The sequence below is a fragment of the Nomascus leucogenys genome, chromosome 23 (assembly GCF_006542625.1).
Source record: "Nomascus leucogenys isolate Asia chromosome 23, Asia_NLE_v1, whole genome shotgun sequence".
Classification (NCBI taxonomy): domain Eukaryota; kingdom Metazoa; phylum Chordata; class Mammalia; order Primates; family Hylobatidae; genus Nomascus; species Nomascus leucogenys.
The window spans coordinates 23,163,529-23,172,163 of record NC_044403.1 but is presented as its reverse complement, the minus strand read 5'-3'; positions in this window follow the sequence as shown (position 1 = coordinate 23,172,163).

Sequence of the window (8,635 nt, the reverse complement as noted above, 5' to 3'; positions counted from 1 at the left end):
GGCCATATAGGGGTAAGGAGGTAACTTGGTAGTAAAAATGCCTGTGCCTTTCTAAATCATCTAATGAATAGGCTACTTTAGCCTTTTTTTACTGCCAACTTCAGATTTCATTCCTTAAGTCTACTTTGTAAGTTATTTACCATTTGTTAGCCTTCTTTCTAGAGTTTAAAATTGATTCCTGTTTCCCCCTTTTCTCTGATGTAGTGAGGTTGTTTGTTTGTTTTGAGATGGAGTCTCACTCTGTCACCCAGGTTGGAGGGCAGTGGCATGATCTCAGCTCACTGCAACCTCTGCCTTCTGGGTTCAAGCAATTCTCCTGCCTCAGCCTCCCGAGTAGCTGGGATTAAAAGCACACGCCACCATGCCTGGTAATTTTCGTATTTTTAGTAGAGATGGGGTTTAACTACGTTGGCCAGGCTGGTCTTGAACTTCTGACCTTAGGTGATCCGCCAGCCTCGGCCTCTCAGAGTGCTAGGATTACAGACATGAGCCACTGCACCTGGCCTGATTTTGTGAGTTTTTTACTTCTTTTTCTTTTGCAGTCTATCTTTATTTCCTAGAGCTGCTGTAACATAGTACCACAAACTAGATGGTTCAAACAACAGAAATGTATTGTCTCACTGTTCCAGAGGCTGAAAGGCTGATATTAAAGCGTCAGCAGAGTGAGGTTTTTCTGAGGACTGGGAGGAAGAATCTGTTCCATGCCTGTCTCCCAGCTTCTGATATCCTCAGGGGTTCTTTGGGTTGTCGATGACATTCTTCCTGTGTCCTCTTTCCTTTATTCATGCCTGTTTTTGTGTCCAAATTTCCCCCCTTTTATAAGAACACCAGTCGTATTGACTATCATCCACTCTAATGACCTAATCTTAATTTAACCATCTGCAAAGACCTTGTTTCCAAACGAGGACACGTTCACTAATAATGGGGTTAAAACTTCCACATCTTTTTGGGCAACACAATTCAACCCATTAGGCAGTCGTTTTAGTGCCACCTCAGGAGACAGCAAAGCCAAAAATACCTTTTCATTCCACCGTCTCAAATCGGAAGTCTATCCTTTGCTCCTTTGATGATGCTCTATGGCATATTTTGAGTCTTTGTGTCATGAGCTATCCAAGGCCCTGAGGAGATAAAAACAATATACGCTGTTTTTGCATTCTTTTATGAGGTAGTCAGTCAGGGAGGACACAAAAGGAGACAGAGGAGACACTCAGGAAAACAACGTTTTCTGACAAGTAATTTTGTTTACTTGTGAGTAATGAAGTTTACTCACAAGTTGCAGAGACAGCAGTCACAGCATGCCATACAGGCCACACGTCGGAAAGACACCAGGGAGGTCAGGGCAAAGAAGACAGGGACGAGGGTAAGGTTTAGGTCAAAGCTTTCATTGGGGTTGCCATAGGAAAAACAGGAAAGGGAAGGGTAAACAATTTAGTTTGAAATATTTCTATGGGCTCTAAACCACAAAGGTTGTCCCTGGTTGCCTGGTAACTTGTCCTCCTATGACTAAGGCAGGGAAATGTTGCCTCCTGGAATATACAGGTTGGATATAGGAGGTATATCAAAAGCAGGTTCTCAGCTGAGCCCTTGCTATCTCTAAGAACTGGTTAGCTCTGGTAAAGACAGTCTCTCCCCAGCCAGAATTTTTTTTTTTTTTTTAATGTAAAAACACCATAATACACAGAAAATGAGAAAATAAACTCTCTCTCGCTACTGGAACAGGCTATCTGAAACTAGGGACCTGAATGCCATTAGAACTCCCCCAAACTCTGTATATATGTCTATCTCTCTCTATCCCTATCATATACCTTGCCTCTCTGAGTGTTATCTTTATCTCATTTATCTGGTGACTGCTTGAGACCAAAGCGATAGCAGCTCCTGATCTCATATCATCCACTATGGTCTGAACGTGTGTATCCTCTCCAAATTTGTACGCTGAAATCCTCACCCATAAGATGATGTTATTAGGAGGTGAGGCCTTTGGTAGGTGATTAAGTCATGAGAATGGAACCCTCATAAATGGATTAGTGCCATTATAAAAGAGGCCTGAGGCCGGGCGCTGCGGCTCAAGCTTGTAATCCCAGCACTTTGGGAGGCCGAGGCGGGCGAATCACGAGGTCAGGAGATCGAGACCACGGTGAAACCCCGTCTCTACTAAAAATACAAAAAAAAAATTAGCCGGGCGTGGTGGCGGGCGCCTGTAGTCCCAGCTACTCGGAGAGGCTGAGGCAGGAGAATGGCGTGAACCCGGAAGGCGGAGCTTGCAGTGAGCCGAGATTGCGCCACTGCACTCCAGCCTGGGCGACAGAGCGAGACTCTGTCTCAAAAAAAAAAAAAAAAAAAAAAAAAAAAAGAAAAGAGGCCTGAGACAGAGCCCTCTTCTTTCCTTCTGTTATGTGAGGTTGGAGGGAGAAGGCAGCTATCTATGAGGAAGCAGGCCCTCACCAGATAGTTAATCAGCTGGCACCTTGATCTTGGACTTCCCAGTCTCCTGAACTGTGAGAAATGAATCTCTGTTGTTTATAAGCCACCTGGTCTATGGTATTTTGTTATAGCAGCTGGAATGGACTAAGACATCATCTAAACTTCATCATCAAAGAAGAAGGGGCTTCTTTCCTTTAGTTCATATGTAAGAAATTCTAAGGAAAAATTCTGATTAATCTTATGGTCAAGGCAATGAGATTTTATGATTGGTGGGTTCCACTAGAACCATGTGGTGTCAATGTAAAAAGTAGTTACTTCTGAAACCATACATATATCCCCCTCGCCTCCCCCCGCCAAAAAAAAACAAGGAGATGTAATGGGCATCATATTTTTTGTTTGTTTGTTTGTTTGAGACGTAGTTTCGCTCTTGTTGCCCAAGCTGGAGTTCAATGGCATGACCTCGGCTCACTACAACCTCCACCTCCCAGTTCAAGCAGTGCTCCTATCTCAGCCTCTCGAGTAGCTGGGATTACAGGCGCGAGCCACTACACCTGGCTAGCTTTTTGTATTTTTAGTAGAAACAAGCTTTCACCATATTAGCTAGACTGGTCTCGAACTCCTGACCTCAGGTGATCTGCCCACCTCAGCCTCCCAAAGTGCTGGGATTACAGGTGTGAGCCACCACACCCGGCCAGCATCATGTTATCTAATGAATAATGCATCGTTATAAGTGCTATGACAAAGATAAGCACACAATGCTTTGCAAGTGCCTAGAAGGAACACAGAACTCACACAAAGGAGAGCAAAAGGTTTCCTAGAGAAGATGATGCCTGAACTAAACCCTGACTGCTTTATAGAAACTAGTCAGAAAAAAAAAAAGGAGGAAAATGTTTTCACGGGAAGGAGGCTGTGAATATCCAGTGGTCTGAAACAATACCAATATAGGGAAAATAATCTAGTGTGCCTGAAACTTGGCGTGCAATAATAGGAAATGGCTTATATATGAGGCTCAAGAGAGCAACAACAGCCTGATTGTGAGTACTCTATTTCCCTTGTAAAGATTTTGAACTGTCTCCCAAAGATTACAGACAATGCTGACCACTGAATGATATTAAGAAGAGAAATGACACAATGAAATATAGTGTTATTACATTTAGTCTGGCATCAATGAGCTCTCTTTTTTCTAGAAGTGGGAAGGATAAGACTGAACACTATTTACTAATGTGTTTGAGTAATACTGTTTTTTTTTTTTTTTTTTTTTTTTGAGACGGAGTTTCACTGTTGTTGCCCAGGCTGGAGTGCAATGCTGCGATCTTGGCTCACCGCACCCTCTGCCTCCCGGGTTCAAGTGATTCTCCTGCCTCAGCCTTCCGAATAGCTTGGATTACAGGCATGCACCGCCACGCCCAGCTAGTTTTGTATTTTTAGTAGAGACGGGGTTTCTCCATGTTGGTCAGGCTGGTCTCAAACTTCCAACCTCAGGTGATCTGCCCGCCTCGGCCTCCCAAAGTGCTGGGGTTACAGGCGTGAGCCACCGCACCTGGCCCAATAGTGGTGATTTTGAAGCATATTCTCAGATTCTCCAATACTTCCTCCAGGTAGAAGTGGAGTCTGTGGCACCTTCCTTTGAATCTGAGCAGAACTTTGTGACTGCCTTGAGAAACAGAATGAGGCAGAAGTGTCCCTTTGAAACTAAAATGACTGGATTACAAGAGGCCATGTGCTTTCTGCTGACCTCTTTTGGCAAATTGGCCCAGAGAGCCCCTGGGTACCATGAAAGAAGTCTAGCTAGCCTGCAGCCACTATGGGAAGAGACCCATGGTGAGATCCTATAGAGAAAGGAAGAGGTGGCTGAGGAGCGCCAATTGTTTGAGTCTTCCCAGTCCAGCTACCAAAACTGCTAGTGAAGAAGACTTCCAAGAAGATCCTATCACCAGTCACTAATTAAAACCAAAGCTGAGCCCCGTTACTTCAGATTTGTGAGCAAAATAGATGATGCTATTATCTTAAGCCATTCTTTTGAGGTGGTTTGCTATATAGCAACAGATCATCAGAACTAAGCCAAAATTTTAAAAAAATGAAGATTAAACTAAGGTAGTGGCAGCTGCAACGAAGCAATGTGAGCACACAAATTATTAAGGAGGAAGATCCACTCATGTATAGTTCAGGGGCAGGAAATATTTTCCTAGTCTTGGAGTCAGCCAGGCGCATCCTAGTGGTACTTGACACTTGATTTGTGGATGGCAGCTTATTTAAAAATTCAAATTAAGTAATAAAATCACTTGTTTAAATTCCAGGCTTAGCAAGCAAATTTAGAAAATGGCTGTGAATAACAAAACCTCTAGCTATTGTATTTCTCATTGGAGACCAATGCACTAAAATTCTGGTTTCATATATCAATTTAAATGTGATAATATAAGAGACCCTGGGCCTGCTGCAGTGGCGCACACCTGGAATCCCAGAACTTTAGGAGGCCAAGGTGGGCGAATCACCTGAGGTCAGGGGTTCGAGACTAGCCTGACCAACATGGCGAAACCTCATGTCTACTAAAAATACAAAATTAGCTGGTGTGGTGGCACATGTCTGTAATCCCAGCTACTTGAGAGGCTGAGGCAGGAGAATCGCTTGAACCCGGGAGGTGGAGGTTGCAATTAGCCGAAGGGCAACAACAGCGAAACTGCATCTCTACACACACACACACACGCAGACACACACAGACACACACAAGAGAGACCCTAAATCAAAGAAATCAGACCTATCTTTATGGTAAATTCCACCTGCTTTCAGATTCAAATGCTTGAGTGGGGGCGAAAAAAGTATGTTTGGGGCAATTGAGGAACTATAAATATAAGCTCTATATTAGATAATGTTAGAAAATATTAGTAGTTTTTAAGGTGTAATAACTATTGTGGTTATGGAAGAACATGCTCTTATTCTCTGGGGATATAATTTGTATATTGGGGTGGTGTCATGTTTCTAATTTACTTTTTTTTTGAGACGGAGTTTCGCTCTGTCACCCAGGCTGGAGTGCAGTGGCGCGATCTCTACTCACTGCAATCTCCGCCTCCCAGGTTCAAGCGATTCTCCTGCCTCAGCCTCCTGAGTAGCTGGGACTACAGGTGCGTGCTACCACACCCGGCTAATTTTTTGTATTTTTAGTAGAGACCGGGTTTCACAGTGTAGTTAGGATAGTCTCGATCTCTTGACCTCGTGATCCACCCGCCTCAGGCTCCCAAAATGCTGGGATTACAGGCGTGAGCCACTGCGCCCGTCCTCTAATTTACTTTCAAATGGAAAAAATCTAGGTGAAGGTTATATTGGTGTTCATCATACTATTTTTCAAAATTCTCTACATGTTTGAAAATGTTCATGAAAGACTGAAAAAACTTCTAACCCTTGAAATCATTTAAAAAGTACAAGAAACATTGAAAATGTATTTGAGAAAATGTGAGCTTTTTAATGTAGTATTTTGGTTTTGGTTAAATAAGACATTCTGAAATGTTTTACTTGATTGTGTTAATTTAAAATTTACTTCTATAGGCCGGATTACACCTGTAATCCCAGCACTTTGGAAGGCCGAGGAGGGTGGATCACTTGAGGTCAGGAGTTCGAGACCAGCCTGGTCAACATGGTGAAACCTCGTCTCTACTAAAAATACAAAAATTAGCCGGGGGTGGTGGCAGGCGCCTGTAGTCTCAGCTACTGGGGAGGCTGAGGCAGGAGAATCGCTTGAATCCGGGAGGAGGAGGTTTCTGTCAGCCAAGATTGTGCCCCTACACTCCAGCCTGGCGACAGAGTGAGATTCCGTCTCAAAAATAAATAAATATATAAAAATAAATAAAAAACACACCCACAAAATAAAAGAAACTAAGTTTCATTACTGGCACAAGAAAACGAATCATATAGTCCCACTTCTTCATGTTATTTTTCTCCATGGCATCTTTCAATTTTTATGTATGAAAATTCATGAGGGCAGGGCGCGGTGGCTAGCACCTATAACCCCAGCACTTTGGGAGGCCGAGACGGGCGAATCACCTGAGGTCAGGAGTTCGAGACCAGCCTGGCAGCATGGCGAAACCTCGTCTCTACTAAAAATACAAAAAAATTAGCTGGGCGTGGTGGCGGGCGCCTTGTAATCCCAGCTACTCAGCAGGGTGAGGCAGGAGAAAATTGCTTGAACCCAGGAGGCGGGGGTTGCAGAGAGCCTAGATGGAGCCATTGCACTGTAGCCTGGGCGACAAGAGAGAAACTCCGTATCAAATAAATAAATAAAATCTATGAGTTATTTTATCACATTATATGTTTATAATTTTAAGTCTTATTTTCAAACTGAAAATAGTTTAATTTTCAGTCGCTCATGTTAGGTTTTTTTTTTTTTAGACGGAGTCTAGCTCTGTCGCCCAGGCTGGAGTGCAGTGACACGATCTTGGCTCACTGCAAGCTCCGCCGCCCGGGTTCACGCCATTCTCCTGCCTCAGCCTCCCCAATAGCTGGGACTACAAGCACCTGCTACCATGCCCGGCTAATTTTTTTTTGTATTTTTAGTAGAGACGGGGTTTCACGTGTTAGCCAGGATGGTCTCGATCTCCTGACCTCGTGATCCACCCACCTTGGCCTCCCAAAGTGCTGGGATTACAGGCGTGAGCCACCGTGCCCAGCCTCATTTTAGTTTTTTTTTTTTTTTTTTTTTTTTTTTGGGATGGAGTCTTGCTCTGTTGCCCAGGCTGGAGTGCAGTGGCGTGATCTCGGCTCACTGCAACCTCCGCCTCCCAGGTTCATGCCATTCTCCTGCCTCAGCCTCCCGAGCAGCTGGGACTACAGGCGCCCACCACCACGCCCAGCTACTTTTTTGTATTTTTAGAAGAGACGGGGTTTCACCGTGTTAGCCAGGATGGTCTCCATCTCCTGACCTTGTGATCCACCCACCTCGGCCTCCCAAAGTGCTGGGATTACAGGCGTGAGCCACCGCGCCCGGCCTCATTTTAGTTTTGATGCAAATCTAGTTAAACCCTCCCGGGTTCTCCCTTCCGGGTTCAAGTGATTCTCCTGCCTCAGGCTCCCGAGTAGCTGGGACTACAGGCGCGCGCCACCACGCTCAGCTAATTTTTTTGTGTGTTATTAGTAGAGACGGGGTTTCACTCGTCTCATGTTGGCCAGGATGGGCTCTATCTCTTGACCTCGTGATCCACTCACCTTGGCCTCCCAAAGTGCTGGGATTACAGGCATGAGCCAACGCGCCCGGCCTATTTCTATTTATTTATTCTTTTTGAGACAGAGTCTTGCTCTCTCTCCCAGGCTGGAGTGCAGTGGGCGATCTCAGCTCACTGCAGCCACTGCCTCCCGGGTTCAAGCGATTCTCCTGCCTCAGCCTCCACAGTAGCTGAGACTATAGGAGCGCGCCACCATGCCTTGTGAATTTTTGTTTTTGTTTTTTTGTAGAGACAGGGTTTTGCCAGTTACCCAGGCTGGTCTTGAACTCCTGAGCTCAAGCGATCCTCGGCTTGGGCCTCCCAAAGTGCTGGGAGAACAGACGTGAGCCACCGCGACTGGCCCCCGTGGGTGTTTTTAAAATTAGAGACACTGAGACCCCGACTGAAGAAGATAGGCCATGGGGCTGCTGTTACCTAATATTTATCAGAACTCACCAGACTTGTATGGACAACGCAGCCCCTTTTCACTGTTCTTTCTCTTTGCAAACTCCTCAGTCCTCCCTGTCGCTGCCTACCGTACTGGTTGGAAGGCCTTTATTCTTTGACTCTAGGTGGGGAAATCCAGAACGAGGCTTTGCCGCACCTGCCCCAGTGCCCAATCTTCCACTAGCATTCCAGGCAGCGCTTTCTAGTCACGTGAGGGATACCTAACCACTGGAACTAAATAAGATGTGGGGGAACAACTGAGGTCATCACCTAAATTGCTTGATACTCTCTTTTCCAGAAGACAAGCCCCCTTTCTGAGTTAATGGCAGAAAGTGAATCCCTCCCTCCCTTCCTTCCTTCCTTTCTTTTTCTGTAAGACGGTGTTTCGCTCTTGTCGCCCAGGCTGGAGCGCGATGCCGTGATCTCAGCTCACCGCAACCTCCGCCTCCCGGGTTAGAGCGATTCTCCTGCCTCAGCCTCCAGAATAGCTGGGATTACAGCCATACGCCACCAGGCCCAGCTAATTTTATATTTTTAGTAGAGACAGGGTTTCTCCATGTTGGTCAGGCTGGTCTCGA